Source organism: Macrotis lagotis, chromosome 3 (assembly GCF_037893015.1).
Source record: "Macrotis lagotis isolate mMagLag1 chromosome 3, bilby.v1.9.chrom.fasta, whole genome shotgun sequence".
Classification (NCBI taxonomy): Eukaryota; Metazoa; Chordata; class Mammalia; order Peramelemorphia; family Peramelidae; genus Macrotis; species Macrotis lagotis.
Genome location: NC_133660.1, coordinates 184,495,213 through 184,510,008, shown reverse-complemented (window position 1 = coordinate 184,510,008; position 14,796 = coordinate 184,495,213). Strand labels below are relative to the sequence as shown.

Here is a 14,796-nt window from a genome sequence, read left to right as displayed (position 1 = left end):
AAGGATGGGAATTCAGAGAAGCCTGGAGGGATTTGAATGAATTGATGCTGAGTGAGATGAGCACAACTAGAAAAGCATTGTGCACCCTGATAGCAACATGGGGGTGATGATAAACCTTGATGTACTCACTCATTCCATCAGTGCAACAATCAGGGAAAATTTGGGGCTGTTTGCAATGGAGAATACCATCTGTATCCAGAGAAAGAACTGTAGAGCTTGAACAAAAACCAAGGACTGTTACATTTAATTTAGGAAAAAAACTGATATCTTATTGTCTGATATTGCTATCTCTTATACTTTATGTTTCTTCCTTAAGGATATGATTTTTCTCTTAACACCTCAATTTGGATTGATTCATACTATAGATACAATATAAAGACTGGCAAATTGTCTTCTGTGTGGGGTTGGGGAAGGGAAGTAAGTTTAGGGGAAAAATTGTAAAACTCTTAATAAAATCGTTATAATTAAAACAAAAGAATATCAAGGGGATCAATGAAAAAATGCAAAGGAAGGAGGCCTGGAGTTACAAAATAAGGTGGCTTAGCCTTACCACATCTAAAATTATATTATAAAGCATAAGTCATCAAAACTGTAAGAAATAGAGTGGTGGGCCAATGGAATAGATTAGGTAAAAAAAAAGATAAAACAGTGAATGACTGAAGTAAAGATCTCTTTAATAAATCCAGAGATTCTTATTTCTGGGATAAAAATGCACTCTTTCATGAAAAATGCTGGGAAAACTAGAAGATAAGTCATAGACTAACATCTCTCACACTCTATATCAAGATAAGGTCAAGATGAGTGTAGAATTTAGACATAAAGGACAATATTATAAGAATTAGGAATAATTCACCTTAGATCTATGGAAAGTGGGGTAGTTTTTGAACAAAAAAAATAGAGAATATTATAACAAACAGGATAAGTTTGATTACATTAAATTAAAAAACTATTACACCACCAAACTAGTTCAACTAAGATTAAAAGGATTGCAGGAAGCTGGAAAACAATTTTTATAACTAGTATTCCTGACAAGAACTAATTTCTAAAATATATAGAGAACTAAGAAAAATTTATAAAAAGTGATAAATGAAAGGATATGAAAACCTTACAATATTGGGAAAGGACATGCAAATCTCAGACAATGAAATCAAAGCTATCTCCAGTGAAATGAAAAACTGCTCTAAATAATTATTGATTAGAGAAATGTCAATTAAAACATGTCAGATTTACTATATCATACCCCTCAGTTTGGTCAATATGACTAGAAAGGAAAATGATAAATTTTGAAGGAATGTGGGAAAACTGGGCCACTAATACATTGCTGGTGGAGTTGTAACCTAATACAACCTTTTCAGAGAGCAATTTGGAATTATGCAAAAAAGGTAATAAAATTGGGTATGCCTTTAGATCCAACAGTTCCACTGTCTGTATCTTGGAGAGATCATGAAAAAGGGTAAAAATCCCCCATGTAAAAAAAAATATTCACAGCAGTTCTGGTTATAGTGACAAAGAATTAGAAATTGAGAAAATGTCCATAGATTGGGGAATGTCAAAACAAATTGAGATATATAAGTGTGTGTGTGTGTGTGTGTGTGTGTGTGTGTGTGTAGCCTAGAAAGACTTGAATAAATTGATGCTGAGTGTAATGAGCACAACCAGAAAAATATTATAAAGATTAACCACAGCAGGGTGACAACTATGTCCGACTTGATCATTGCAGCATTATATTAATCAAAGACAATTTTAAAAGACTTCTGATAAAAAATATCATCCATACACACAGAAGGAATTGTGGAGGTTAAATGAAGACCAAAATGTCAATTTTTAAAATCGTCTTCTGTATTATGTCATTTCTCCCCTCTAATGCTTTCTCTCTTCCATTTGAATTCTTCACTCACAATATTGATCTCTGTTTAGCATAGTTATAAATATAGAGCTAATATCAGGTTGCTTTCTATCAGGGTGAGGAGGGAGGGAAGAGAGGAATGGAGAAAAATTGTAAAACTCAAAACCTTGCCCAAATAATTGTTGGTAAAAACTACCATTGCATGCATTTGGAAAAACAAATAAATAAATTATTGAAATTTAAAAAATATAAAGTAAAATATAAAGGGTAATAATATAGTTTTATATGTTCATTAGGAATATAATTTTTATAGCTATTTAAAATGTAAATTGATTACCCATTAATCTCTATTTAATTATAAAATTTAGGCAAATCAATTAATTTATCTGATCCTCATTTAACCAATAGATAAAATATGAAGTGTCTGCTAGGTAACCTCTAAGATCTATTTTATCTTGAATGATCCAAATTTAAAAACTTCTTTTAAAAAAATCTTTTGACAAATGATTTATCATCACTAATAACAATGACTGAATTCCTTGTCATTAGAGACAAGTTAAAGTTTTTTAGTTGTTTTCTAAGTTCAAAATAACACTGAAAATTGTATTCAGTTATGCATTGAGGAATATTATAACTTCATGTTTATAGCCATACAAGAATCTACATATAATTTACTGTTAATTTTTCAAAATTTAAAAAGACCTATTTGATGTTCTAAAACTCTTCTGAGTTTTTGTTTAACCATGATGGTATATTTTCTATTTATAAATTCATTGAAGTCTTAATAATTCCTGAACTTGAAATATATCATCAACAGCATGTATAGTCAGAAAAGATGGTGAACCAGGGATTCATCAAGAATAAGATAAAATAGATGTCTTGAATACTACATTGTATCATCAACAAAATATTAGAACATGCCAGCAGATGTACTTCATAAATCATTTATTGAGAAATTAGAAGGCTTGATCAAATTTACACAAAAGTTGGTATTATAAAAGAATGGGGATTTCCAATAGAGGAGAAATAATTAATTCTAATAACAATTCCATATTTATTTTTCAAAAATTATTTTTTTCCTAATAAATCATCACATTTATTTAGAATTTTTAATTTAAAAATCTTTCCTAATAATAGTATAATATATATACTTATATATATTTCATATATATAACATATATATATATTATATTTTATATAAATATAATGTTAAATATACTATACTATCATGTTTGTGTCAGAGATGAAGTGAAGTTTAATTAGGTTAACAGATTATTTAGTAGGTTTTTAGAATTGAAATTTGAACTATACTGATAGAAGCAATAATTGAAATACTCTAAGTAGTAATACTATAATTAGGGTTAGAAAATAAGGATAATCCATAATGGTTTTCTTTCTATATATAAAATATTTTCTTCAGTATGACAGGATGTGATGATGTGGAAGATAGGTTATGTTATAAGTCAGGTTTATACATATATATATATATATATATATATATATATATATGTACATATATATATATATATATATATATCATGCATCTTGTATTTGGAGTGAGAAGGGAAATCAGAAGTTTTATCAATCTTGTTTTATAGTACATTTTACATATGAGGATATTGAAGTACAAAAGTGTTCAATAACTCATCTTTTAGGAAAAGGAGTCATCTGACTGAAAAATTTGATTAATTTTGGTGTTTTATTCCATAATAAAGTTAAATAATAAAAAAATACACTCTGATGTATATCCATGTTGAGAATGTATGAGTTTGTACATGCATATATAAATTGCTCAATAACAAATGAATTGTAATAGTGAAAATCTCTAATATTTTGCCTCAAAATAGACATTACTAATAAATAAATATTGTTTATTTTTGAAGTTTGGAAGATATTTTAGACAAAACCTTCACTAGTAGTAAGAATCTAGGTTAATTAAAGATCTTACTTTACAAGGTTTGATAGAAACAAGTAATATGATCGAATGTCAACAACTTATCTCACATTTATTGAACAATTAATCTCTGTTGAACCTGTGGTAGGTATTTTAGATTTCAATTCAAACTTGTTAAATTAAATATTTATCAAATATTTATTATGAAAAAGACATTGAGTAAACAGACAAAAGCACCAACATAATTCATGCCTGCAAGGAGCTATGATCAGTTTTTTGGACCCATACATATACATCAATAATTATAGTTCAACCTAGAATGACTTTAAAAGTAAAGGTATAATCATAAGCTAAAATAAATTTAAGGAACAAAATTATTCTAACGACAAAGGATCAGCTTTAGCTTCATGGAGGAGATGGAGATTGATATGAACCTTGAAAGAGGAAATAACTTTCGTTTGACATAAATGGTGCTGTAAGACATGCTGGAAATGGATTCCAGACAAAGAAAAATGGCATGTATGAATGTATAGAGGTTAGAAAACGTGGGATAAGATCACAAAATAGTGAATTTTCCATTTTGGTTGGAAGATAGGATATAAGAAGGACACTGCTGTTATAATAATATGGAAAAATAAGTTGGAGTGAGCCTTTTATTACTCTTGAAAGCTTGGTTAGAGATTTCCATATTAAGAAGTCAAAAGACTTTTTTAAGTAGAGAAACGAGATTTTCTGTCTTTTGAATTATATAAATAGTCCTGTTATTTTTGTGTAGTATCACTTACATAAGGAACTGAATTGAGGTAGATGAATACATTAGAAGATTAAAAAATTAGCCTAGTGACTTCTGACCAAGATGGCAGAGAGAAATCAGCCAGTTTTGAACTCTCCTGGTTTTCCTTCAGAACTGACATGAACTATGACTCTTAATAGATTTTAGATTCTCAGAAGCCAGAGAAAAATCCAGGGTAACACTGGGCATCAAGGTCTGTTACAGGGAAGTGTGGTTGAGCCAGGGGTAGAGAGCAGAGAGAACAGTGCAGGGGTGGTAGGGTGAGGTCTGGGAACTCAACTGAGAACAGCAGTGAAAGCTTTGTCTGGTGTGGGAGGCAAGCAGAGGAGAGCTTCTACAAAGCAGCCAGATATCTTTCAGGTCAACTCAGTTGATCTGAAATGCATGGTCATGAGTTCTCAAACTGGTTCCATGTTTCCAGCTGAGTCCCACCCCCAGCCCTAACCCTCCCTTCCCCTGGGAGGGGCAGATTTTCTCCAAAATGAACACAGTAATAGCCCCAAGGCCAGGTAGTGGGCAACAGATTTCCCACCAGCATGGATTGCTAATTAAATTGATTAACTTTATAACCTAAGGGCCCAGCCCAGATTGTGGGAGATCAGCCAGATCCTATATCCCATCCCATCCACCACACCCAGCTCTAAGGAGTGAGCTGCTAATCAACATCACAATCCCAAGAAAACTTCTGGCATCCCTTACTGGCCAGCCCCTGAGGAACCCCATAGAGTTCCTAAATTAAGTGAGCAAGGCCTCTAGGAATCTCAATAGGAAAATCTGTGAACCAACTGCTACCCCAATACAAGACCCTAAATAAAGGGCCCAAAAATAAAGAAAGTGCAAGTGTAAAGAGGGCTTCACTGAATATTACCTTGAAGACAATGATACTAACTCAGAGGGGACTGGAGCTTCAGAGGAGAATATGAAATGATCTCCAGCCCAGAAAGACTTCTTAGAAAAGATCAGAAAGGAATTTGAAAATCAAATGGAAAAACTGGGAAAAGAAATTCAAGAGGAAATAAACTTCTAATAACAAGAAAACAGATCCTTTGAAAATACAATTGGGTGGATAAAGCACCGGCCTTGGAGTCAGGTGTACCTGGGTTCAAATCTAGTCTAAGACATTTAATAATTACTTAGCTGTATGGCCTTGGGCAAGCCACTTAACCCCATTTGCCTTGAAAAAACCTAAAAATAAAAGAAAATACAACTGGACAAGTGAAAAATGAAAAGAATTCTCACAAAAATACAATTGTTTTGACAAAAATTGTTGGGAAAACTGGAAAATAGAATGGCAAAAAACTAGGTATATATCCACATCACACACCCTATGCCAAAATAAATTCAAAATGGGTAGAGGATTTAGACATAAAAGTGATACCTTAGACAAATTAACAGATCAAAAAGTCTTATCTATGGAAAAGGAATGAATTTATGACCAAATAATAATTAGAGCACATTACAAACTACAAAATGAATGATTTTTGACTGGATTAAATTTAAAAAGCTTTGCACTAATAAAATCAAAGTTGTCACAATTAGAATGAAAGAAGAAAGCTGGCTGTCCCTCATCAAATGTTTACAACCAGGAGTTTTGATAAAGATTTCAATTCTAAAGTATATAGAGAATTATATCAAATTTATAAGATTACAAGTCATTCCCTGATTGATAAATGATCAAAGGATATGAATAGATAATTTTCAAATGAACAAATTAAAGCAATACATAATCATATGAAAAATGATCCAAATCACTATTAATTAGTGAAATACAAACTGAACAACAATGAGGTATCATCTCATACCTATTAGATTAGCCAAGATGAGAAAAAGGGAAGATGTTAGATGTTAGAGAGATTGTGGGAGGATTGGGACATTGATGCATTGCTGGTAGAGTTGTGAATGGATTCAACCTTTCTGTAGAGGAGGATAGAACTATGCCCAAAGATCAATAAAACTGTTCATACCCTTTGATTCAGCAATTCCAATTCTAGGACTATATCTACAAGAGATTGTAAAACATGGGAAAAGTCCTACATGTTCCAAATTATTCATAACAGCTCTTTTTGTAGTGGCAAAGAATTAGAAATTGAGGGGATGCCCATCAATTGGTGAATGACTAAACAAGTTATAGTACATTATTACTATGGAATATCATTGTTCGCATGGAATTGACTTAGAGGATTTAATGCTGGGCAAAGCGAGTAGAACCAAGAGAACAATGATAGACATATTATAGACAACATTATGAGATGAAAAACCTAGATAGAAGCAGCTCCTCTTGGCAGTCCAGAGAGTTAGGACAACTGCATTTGATTGATATGAACTATACTATCCCCAACCAGAGGAAGAAAAACAAAACAAAACTCACAGAAAAAACAACAACAACAACCTTTCTGAATCTAATAAGCACCTTATAAAAATTATCTCTTAAGTACCTCTTTCCCTTAATCCTAACTCCTCATGTCAAAAATTATCAATTTGTAAATATGTTTAAAAAATATGTATGTAAAATGCTAACCTGACTTTTCCCTGCTGAGGAGAGGAGGGTGGGAGAGGAGGGTGGAGGGAAATTTTGTAACTTGGAAATGTGCATGTAAAATTGGATGAACATAAATAAATTTAAAAAGAAAGACAACTACCAAAAAACCCCCACACTTGGGTAAATGGAAAAAGACAACTTCTTCAAAAATAGAAATGACCAATTAGAAAGGCAGTTGCAATAAGTAAATGAAGAAAACTCTTCTTGAAAAAGAGATTGGAATATGTGGAAACTAATGATTTCATGAGACACCAAGAATCTATTAAGCAAAATCAAAAAAGAATAGAAGACAATGTAAAAGCCTTCATTGGTAAAATAACCAACTGGGAATTCTGATCCAAGAGAGACAATTTAAGACTCACAGTATTTCCTGAAAAATTTGAAGAAAAATAAATCCAGGGTTCCATACTTCAGCATATAGTGAAGAAGAACTGTCCTGATATCCTGAAATCAGAGAGCAAAATAGTCATTGAAAGAATACATCTATCCCCTCCTGAAAAGGGATCTCATATGGAAAACATCAAGGAATATTATGGTCAAACTCCAGTACTATCAGATCAAGGTGAAATCCTACAATCAAACATAAAGAAATGATCCAATTATCAAGGATCCACAATCAGGATCACACAGGACCTGGTTGCATCAACATTAAAGATCAAAGGGCTTGGGATATGACATTCCAGAGAGTAAGGAAGTACAGATGTCAGACAAGAATTTATTATTCAGCAAAACTGACTCTTCTCTTTCAAGGTAGAATATGGACATTTAACAAAATAGGAGATTTTCAACTATTCCTGATGAAAAGACCTGAGCTAAAAAGATTTGGTCTTCAAAGAGGATGTTTAAGAGATACATGGAAAGGTAAATAGGGGGAAGGGAAAAAAAAAAGCTGTTATCCAAAAAGATGAAACTGGCCGTATTCCCACCTAGGAGGAAGATTCTCATAATTCTTGATACTTGCAACTGCATTAGAGGGAATATACTTGGCCAGAAGGATTGGACATCCATGACAAGTCTATGACTGTGATGGACTGATATAAAAATAATATCTCATTAAAAAGGGGGGGACAATAAAGAGTTTGGAGGAAGGGTGATATTGAATGGGATAAATTACATGAAGAGATGCAAAGTACCTATCTCAATAAAGGGGAAAAAGGGATGTGATGAGAACCACATGAATCTTACTCTCATCAGATTGGTCTTAAAGAGGGATTAACACACCACACATACACACACACACACACACACACACACACACACACACACGTACACATATTCGGTAGAGTTTGGAAATTTATTTTACCTTTCAGGTATTAAGAACGGAAGGAGGGAAGGAAAAGAGGGACTGATGGAAGGAAGATAAAGTAAAAGGGATAAAGGGAAAGGGGAAAAAAAGGGAAGTTGTTATAGATAGGGGCTAAACACACTATAGGAGGTGATACTAAGAAGCAAAATACTGTGAAATCAGGATAAGGTAATAAAAAAAGGAAGAAATACAAATGGAGGGGAAAAGGAATGTAAGAAAATAAAGAGTTAGTAATTATCACTTTGGATGTTAATGGAATGAACTCTCCCATAAAATGGAAAAGGATAGCAAAGTGGATTAAAAACTACAATCCTAAAATATGCTGCTTACATGAAAAGCATTTGAAGCAGAGAGATACATTCAGAGGAAAAGGTAAAAGATTGGAGTTGAATATATTATGCTTCAGCTAAAGTGAAAAAAAAGGTAGCAATCCATATCTTAGACAAAACAGCTGCCAAAATATATCCCATTAAAAGAGATAAGGACAGAAGCTATATCTTCCTAAAAGGTAGCAAAGATAATGAAGTAATTTCAATACTAAAAAGTATGCATTAAAAAATAGTATCCAAATACTTACAAGTTGAATGAATTATAGGAAGGCATAGACAGTAAAACTCTGCCGGTGCAAAGACCTCAACCTTCCTCTCTCCAAATTGGGTAAATATAACTGTAAAATAAACAGAAAGGAAGTTACAGAGCCAAGTAGAATGTTTGAAAACTTAATAGACTTTTGGAGAAAATTGAATGGGGGATAGAAAGGAATATACCTTTTTTTCTGCAGTACATGGCACCTACACCAAAATTTACCATGTACTAGGGCATGAAAACTTCATAAACAAGTGCAGAAAGGCAGAAATATTGAAAGCATCCTTTTCTGACCATGATGCAAGGAAAATTACATACAGTAAAGGGCCGTGGTGAGATAGACCTAAAACTAATTGGAAATGAAATAACCTAACTTTAAAGAATGAGTAGATCATGGGGGCAGCTAGGTGGCACAGTGAGCAGTGAGCACCAGCCCAGGAGTCAGGAGAACCTGAGTTCAAATCTGGCCATGGTCATTAGTCCTATTGCCTTAAATAAATATATTTTTTTTTAAAAAAAAGGAGAACATGAAACAGCAAATTGTAAAAAGCTAAGACAATGATAACAAGACAATATACCAAAACTTATGGGATACAACCAAAGAAGTTGTTAGGTGATATATTTTAACCCTAAATGCTTCTATGAATAAGACAGAAAAAGAAGAAATCAATGAATTGAGCATGCAGCTAAAAAAAGTTAAAGAAATAATTAAAAATCCCAAATTAAATGCCAATTAAATTCTGAAATTCTGAAAATTAAAGGAGAAATTAATGCAATAAAATTCAAGAAAATTATTGAACTAATAAATAAAACCAAGAGTTAGTTTTATGATAAAACTAATAAAATGGATAAACCTTTGGTTAATCTCATTGAGAAAAAGAAAGAAGAAAACCAATACAAATATCAAAAATGGAAAATGTGAATTCATCACCAATTAATATGAAATTAAAATAATAATTCATACCTATTTTGCCCAATGCCAATAAATTTAATAATCTAAATGAAATGGATGAATAATTACAAAAATATAAATTGCCCAAGTTAAAAGAAGAGGAAATTAAGTACCTAAATAATTCTATCTCAGAAAAAGAAATTCAACGAACCTTTAATGAACTCCCTAAGAAAAAAATCTCCAGAGCCAGCTGGATTAACATATGAATTCTATAAAACATTCATGAAACAATTGACTCCAATTATATATAAACTATTTTAAAAATAGGTATAGATGGAACTCTATCTAATTCCTTCTATGACACCAATATGGTCCTGATACCTAAACCAGGAAGAATAAAAACAAAGAAACTTAACAAATTTCCCTAATGAATATGGATCTAAAAATTTTAAATAAAATACTAACAAAGTAATTACAGCAAATTATCATTAGGATTGTACGCTATGACAAAGTAGATTTTATTCCAGGAATGCCAGATTGGTTTAATATTAGGACAATAATATTAGTAAATAATTTCATCTGGCGGAACAAAAAGTCAAGAATATAAAGGGATAATTGAAAAAAATGCAGAAGAAAGCATCTTAGCCAATCAGATCAAAAATTATGTTACAAAGCACCATTTATCAAAACTATCTGGAACTGGCTAAGAAATAGAGTAGTAGATCAGTGGAATAGATTAGGTGCAAAAGAGACAGCAAGAAATGATTTATAGTAATTTACTGCTTAATAAACCCAAAGACTCCATCTTCTGGGATAAGAACTCACTTTTTGATAAACAGCACTGAGAAAACTGGAAGATAATAGGATAGAATTCAGATCAGATCAATATTTCACGCCCTAAAACAAGATAAAGTCAAAATTTATGCAAGATTTAGACATAAAAAAACAACATTATGAACAAATTAGGAGAAAAAGGAATAGTTTCTTTGTCAGATCTATGGAAAGGGGAGTAGTTTATGACCAAAAAGGAGATAGAAAATATTATAAAAAACAAACTAGATAATTTTGATTACATTAAATAAAAAAATCTCTTGCACAAATAAATCACTGTAGCCAAGTTCAAAAGGAATGAAGTAAATCGGGAAACAATTTTTACAACCAGTGTTCCTGATGAAGATCTCATTTCTAAAATACATAAAGAACTGAGTCAATTTCTAAAACATGTCATTCCCCAATTGACAAATGGTTAAAGGATGCGCAAAGGCAATTTTCAGATTAGGAAATCAAATCTATCTATAGTCATATGAAAAATTATTCTAGACCATTATTGATTAGAGAAATGCAAGCTGAAGCATCTCTGAAGTACCACCTCACACCTCTCAGATTGACCAATATGACCAGAAAGGACAATGATCAATGTTGGAGGGGATGTGGGAAATCTGGAACACTATGGTGGAGCTGTGAATTGATTCAACTTTTCTGGAGAGCAAATTGGAATTATACCCAAGGGAAATTAAATGTGCATACCCTTTGATTCAACAATACCACTACTAGGTCTGTCTCCTGGAGAGATCATGTAATGGAGTAAACATCCCACATGTGCAAAACTATTTATAGCTGCTGTGTGGTAACAATGAATTGGAAACTGAGGGTATGTCCATCAATTTGGCAATGGCTGATCAAACTGTGGTATATGTATGTAATAAAACACTATTATTCTGTAAGAAAACATAAGGTACAGGATTTCAGAAAAGCCTGGAAAGATTTGTATAAATTGATGTTTGAGTGAGATGAGCAAACATAGAAGAACATCATACACCTTAACAATGACATGAGCAACAACCAACCATGATGGACTTCTTCACTCCATTAATGCAATATTCAGGGACAATTTTAGGATATCTGTGATAGAGAATGTCATTGTATCCAGAGAAGGAACTGTGCAGTTTGATAAAATTTGTCATATGCATTATGTAATTTTGCTATTTCAATTGTTTTATGTCTTATGAATCTGTTTTTTTCTTTCAATATATTGAACATGGATCCATGTGTATCATAGAAGCAAATGTAAAGTCTATATCAGAGTGCCTTCTGTTGGTGTAGGAGTGAAAGGAAGGAAAGAGGGAGAAAAAAATTATAAAATTCAAAGCTTTGTAAAAAAAATGATTGTTAACAATTACTAATGTATGTAATGTAATTGAAAACAAACAAAATATTTATATAATCATAAATTAATCTAGGTATAACATAATCAGAATTTGAACTATAAAATTAGAGTAGAGGGGCAGCTAGGCCACAGTGAATAGAGTACCAGCCTTGGAGTCAGGAGTACCTGGGCTCAAATCCGACCTCAGACAGTAAATAATTACCTAGTCATGTGGCCTTGGGCAAGCCACTGAACCTCGTTGCCTTGAAAAATCTAAAAAAAATTAGAGTAGAAATAGAAAAAAGAGATATTATATAGATATAATCAACAGAATGATATTGGTAAATTATAATGTGTGGAGAGCAGAAAGAAAGAAGTTCTTTCAAAAATGCATTCCTGATTATAAAACTGGTTATAGGAAAAATCAAGAAAAAAATAGGTTGTTGAGTGATTAAAAATATGTTTTTATGTTTTTTAATTTTAGAAATGTTTTATTTATTTTGAGGTTTACAATTTTCCCCCAATCTTTCTTTGCTCCCCTTCCCATCCCCCCCACAGAAGGCAGTTTGTTAGTCTTTACATCATCATTCCCATAGTATGCTTTCATCTAAGTTGAATGTGATGAGAAAAAAAATCATATCCTTAAGGAAGAAACATACATTATGAGATAAAGCCGAACATTGTACACCCTAACAGCAACATGGGAGTGATAATCAACCTTAATGGACTTGCTCATACTAACAGAGCAACAATCAGGCACAGTTTGGGGATATCTGCGATGGAGAACACCATCTGTATCCTGAGAAAGAATTGTGGAGTTTTAACAAAGACCAAAGACTTTATTTTTTTTTTAAATTGTTATCTTATTATGTAATTATGCTTTATCTCACACTATATGTTGAGTGATTTTTAAGTTGTGTTCAAAATTTTATATAATCATTTGAAATTTTCTTGGAAAAGATATTGGAATGGTTTGGGATTTCCTTCTCCAACTCATTTTACAAATGAAGAAATTAAAGCTAGCAGGGTTAAAGGACTTGCCTGGGATCATGAATTTAAAGTGTCTGAGGCTGGAGTTAAACTCACAAAGATGGTTTTTCTGACTCCAGTCCTGGGACACTATCCACTGAAGCACTAAGCTGCCTTACCTCCAAATAAAAATAAAGAAATTGAAGTATTTTTCATTCACTAGTAACTCTATGGTCAAAGAATATGATCAAATAATTCACCAAAGAATTTCAAACAATTGACAAATTTATGAACTGACCAATAACAAAAAAAAGAAGGCACAACACATGTGGCTTGACTAGAGCCTCAAGAAATTGCCAAATATAGTAATAAATTTGAATAATCAATAGTCCAATATTAGTGCCAACATTAGATGAAGCAACTTGAAATAATATGAATAATGTCAGAATTTTCATATTCCAGGCCAGTGTAAAGAATAAAAGTGTCTATATAAATCAAGATATTTACAGTAGCATTTTTGTGACAGAAAATAAGAAACAAAATAGATGGTCAACCACTGGTGCACAGTTAATTAAAATTATTACATGAATATATAAAGATATTACTGTGTTTAAAGAGAAAAATAATCTTGATGTATATAGAAAATCATGGAAAGACTTAAATGACCTGAGACAAAGGAAAATATTAAAAACCATGAAATATATCCAATGATTACAGTAATGTAAATAAGAAAAAAATATCACAAATTGATTGACCTCACTGGTTAAAATTTTTAAAAGAAGTATCAAAACCCCATAGAATAAATATGAAAATATACTCTTCCTCTGTTCCACTCATATACACAACTCATAATTCTTTCAAATGATAAGTGTTCTGCAGATATGCAATATTACATGTCAGATTTTTTCATTGTTTTGTTTCTTAAAGAATTCTTGTTTTTTATTTCATTTCTTATGATGTTTTTGTTATAATGCAAGGATATTTAGGGGAAAAGTAGAGGATGAAGTATACAAGGGAGAATATAGGTTATATGAATTCATGGTCCATTAAACACTGAATTATCTAAGTCAAGAAAAGCATTAGATATTAGGGAATGATGCTGAGGTCAGCATTATGCATGTTTATGTTTTGGTTTTCATGGGATATCTTAGATGGCAATATTCACAAGGGAACAGAATGAGAACAAGAAGGGATTGTAGGAGAAGAAATATAAATATGCAAGGTCATCTGCATAAGTGTAATATATAGAAACAAGAAAATTGATATGATCTCTAAAGAAGAGCAAATAGAGGGTCAAATCAAAGCCTTGTGGTCCATGTGTTTGTGTTTGTAATATGGTATGGGTGGATAATTCCTCACTGCTGTTAAACAAGAAATAGAAGAAAAATCTCTTTTCACATAAAGTGTTAGGAATTTCACAATTTCCCTAACCTATAAATTCCAATGTTTATTTCTTAAATTCAAAAATTGGACTATGCATTAATTTCTATTATTAATCTTATTTAGTTTGACCTGTCATTTGAATCTGCCTATATATTTTGGACTCAAATTTTCATTTAATTTATTAGACATAGCTTGCAGTTGTATTATCAGCATATTAGATGTTCTTTCTACATCCATTCAAACAAAACACAGTCCAGATCAAATCTCTTAAATCATTAGGAAATTTCTTTCAGGTTGCCTAACTTCAAATTTACATTACTGCCTATGCATCCATCTTTCCAAGGAACACACCAATGATTTGCTAAAATTCTGATATATCAAAGTTACAGAATTCTTGCTGCTAAATGAACCAATCAAAATCTTTTCCCTTTTATAAAAATGTA

At 31.8% G+C, this 14,796-nt stretch overlaps 1 long non-coding RNA gene across 1 annotated transcript in view; it reads right to left on the bottom strand.

Annotated features, from left to right (window-relative positions):
* LOC141516356 (uncharacterized) overlaps nt 1-9,023 on the bottom strand; it is a 40,710-nt gene extending 31,687 nt beyond the window's left edge. Inside the window, exons 1-2 of the long non-coding RNA XR_012476666.1 lie at nt 8,956-9,023; nt 7,435-7,516 (exon numbers count right to left, since the gene is read on the bottom strand). This is a non-coding gene — a long non-coding RNA (uncharacterized LOC141516356). The remainder of the gene's footprint in view (nt 1-7,434; nt 7,517-8,955) is intronic.
* Nucleotides 9,024-14,796: the final 5,773 nt, after the last annotated feature.